The 3,072-nt window shown below is 33.7% G+C and overlaps 1 non-coding gene across 1 annotated transcript; it reads right to left on the reverse strand.

Annotated features, from left to right (window-relative positions):
* Positions 1 to 423: 423 nt before the first annotated feature.
* Positions 424 to 496, reverse strand: Trnav-aac. Its single transcript has one exon. It is a non-coding gene; the product is annotated as a tRNA-Val (tRNA).
* Between the last annotated feature and the right edge of the window lie 2,576 nt (positions 497 to 3,072).

The raw sequence follows: 3,072 nt of genomic DNA on the forward strand, positions 1-3,072 counted from the left end.
AAGTTAATAAGGAGGAGAAGAAAAAAATCATCCGCCTAACACCCGGAAGTTCCCTGGTTCAAATCCTGGCAGGCACAGAATTTCATTTTATGTCATGAAAGATGTCAACATTATTTAATACCCCTGATTGAAATTTCGTTTCTTTCACGTAATTCTATACGTTCGACTCGCAATTTACAACTCCAAGCAAACCTAATTTGAGTCTCGTAAACAACAAGATTATTATTCTTTTGTGTTCTTCATGGTTTTAATTTCCTCTGAGTTTTTGACACATACATAAAGACAATATGCTTATACATTCATCAATTTTATATATTGAAATAAAAACTACACGCGAAAGCCATTAACTGAACAAGAAATAAGAGAGAAATAAAGCTCGTCTAAGACAGCTGAATGCGCTAACTCCTAAGAAAATAATTCCTTTGTGCCTGCCAGGGATTGAACCTGGGACCTTCCGCGTGTTAGGCGGATGTGATAGCCACTACACCACAAGCACTTAATTGCTATTTTTGTCTAATTATGATAATTTCATAATGTATACAAATGTAACTTTTGAAACTTTCAACGTATTTAATGTATTTCAAAGCCTTATAGTAGTGTAAAAAAATTTGCATATCAAGAATAGATCTTGGTATATGTTTGTTGTACAACAAATACAATAGTCATTACTCCTTCAACTTTTTTACAACTTAAGGATTAGCTATCATTATTGTAAGCTTAGGGGTTAATGCTTAGTGTGTATTTTTAAATTGAGGTAAGTCGATATTCTTGTGTTATACTTACAGACCTAGTAATTCCAATAAAATCCCTATTCGTTTTACTGCAACCTAAGATACAAGTGTCTGGTGCATCTTTCTCCACTGCTCGTCAAGTTTTAATTATGAAAAAGAAATCGGGTCGAAAGTCCAATATAACAATATATATAAAATTACGTCTGGGTAAATGGTAGAGCTCCATTTGGTGGCGAACTTGATTACCAACCCGCCTGGGCTTTCTATAGCTGAAGTGCAGTTCTCAGTTACATCTATCTATCTATCTTATATATATATATAAATACATTTACAAAAACAAAAATCTGTATCTGTCTGTTTGTCCTTTATCTAATTACTTCTACTCACTGGGCCAATCTCAACCAAACTTTGTGGGGTGTTTCGTTACAATACTTAAAACATCGTAATTACAGTGCGATGGCCATAATGTCTTTGTAAGAAGAGGTAGCGGCGAAATTAGTGGTGGTGTGGTGCTTTCTCCTAGGCGCTTTCAACACCCAACTCTTAATGCCCTTCCACGTTGTTTCACGTGATTAATTAAAAGATGGTCATTGGCAGCAATTGAAAGGTCACTGATCAAAGTAGGAAGTTGGTATAACTCAAGAAACGGCTTTTCATACCAGCTTTATGGTGGTTATTGGAGTAGAAACTTCAGCTGAATTTATGTCGTATTGCAATAGTGGCTATTTTTTTTTCACTGTATTGCTTCATAGAGAGTGCTCGCCAAATCTTTCAGATATATACAATTGTGTGACCTCCCCTCTAGTGCGTATGTTGCCTTACAGTATGTTTAATATTCTTTTTTTCTTTCTGTGTAAGGACGTGGCGTCATCTACGAATGTAGTTAACGTTAACTCACTATAAAGGTAACAAATGCTAAATAACAGCAATAATGGGTGTGGAGGGGGTTGTGAAGCATTAACATGTCCAATTTTCCGAACTATTTTGTTATTATATATTTATTTTAATATGAACGTTTATTTAGATTAAATTTATATTTTAAAACATGCATAGCTTATAGTGATAAATATTTATTACGAAACTCCCGCCTATTCCCCAAAGTTATAGAAGATTCTCGAGAGTAAGAATCAACAATACGTGTATGTATGTAAAGGTTTAAATGTAGCCAATATTATTAGGTAAAGCTGAATCTTCTAGAAAGCCTCCACACGCCTATAAATATAATCAACGCGTCGCGCCAAAAGAGAGTATCTGTTATTGGTTTGGTATAGTCAATGTGCTATAAACTTCGGAAGCTATAACTTTGATTGTTATAACGCTTACCAACCGGAAAACTTTAGATATTTGACCAGGAATCATTACAAAGTTCGAACATTACAAATCGTTTGACTTCAGTGGATTCTCATCGAGCATTAGTATTGTCAACGCAAACATTTCCTAACGTCACCGGTAGGAAAAATATAGGCTTGCGTGGCTGATGAATAATGAATGACAAGGCTAGCTAGCTTCCTATTAAAGGAATCATACTTACATCAACTCGTAATTAACTCACTAATCGTGAACCCTCGATAAGATATCAAGCAAGTTCCAGACTAGAAAGAAGATTTTATATTGTTTGTAAGTTTGTGAAACTTTTCTTTATAAATCATTGTTTGTAATAACTATTTGTAATAAATGTTATTGTAAATTGTATTGTTGTGTGTATATTATACGTATTTGTGTTAAAAATGAAAAGTGTGTATCAATCTTGTTGGCAAATATCATAAACTAACTACATATTGGTTTTTACTTAATTGCTAAATCCAAAGTATAATTTAACTACTAAATTTAAAGTATCATTTAGCTCGATTTCGGATCACTTGAAATTGTAATACGTAAAATATAAAAATTGGGGGCTCGTGTCCGAGATCCGAGACGAATTTCAATCTAAATTTAAATTTAAATCACAATTGAACTTATATTTATCAGTGAAAAACAAAATTTGATCATGACTTATTATCAAGATTTTCTTGAATCCCCCTCCCTAGAACAATTAGAAAAATATAAGAAAAATGAATTGCTAAAGTTCTAGAACTAGAAGTTAAAAGGTCAATGAGAAAAAATGAACTAATAAAGAGTATTATCAAAATACTAGTCGATGATGATTTGTTGCCTGAAGAAGCATTATGGGAATACTCTAGTGTCCCTACTAGCCAATCGGGGTTAAGTGATAAGGATAACATAGAGTTCCAGCTAAATCTCGAGCTCGAACAAGCTCGTATCGAAGCCGAGAACGAGAAAGAACAAACTCGTATTGAAGCTGAAAGAGAAAATAAACGTCTCGAGGCCAAAAAAGTTCGCT

This window comes from Limulus polyphemus, unplaced genomic scaffold (genome assembly GCF_000517525.1).
Source record: "Limulus polyphemus unplaced genomic scaffold, Limulus_polyphemus-2.1.2 Scaffold79150, whole genome shotgun sequence".
In the NCBI taxonomy this organism is placed as follows: domain Eukaryota; kingdom Metazoa; phylum Arthropoda; class Merostomata; order Xiphosura; family Limulidae; genus Limulus; species Limulus polyphemus.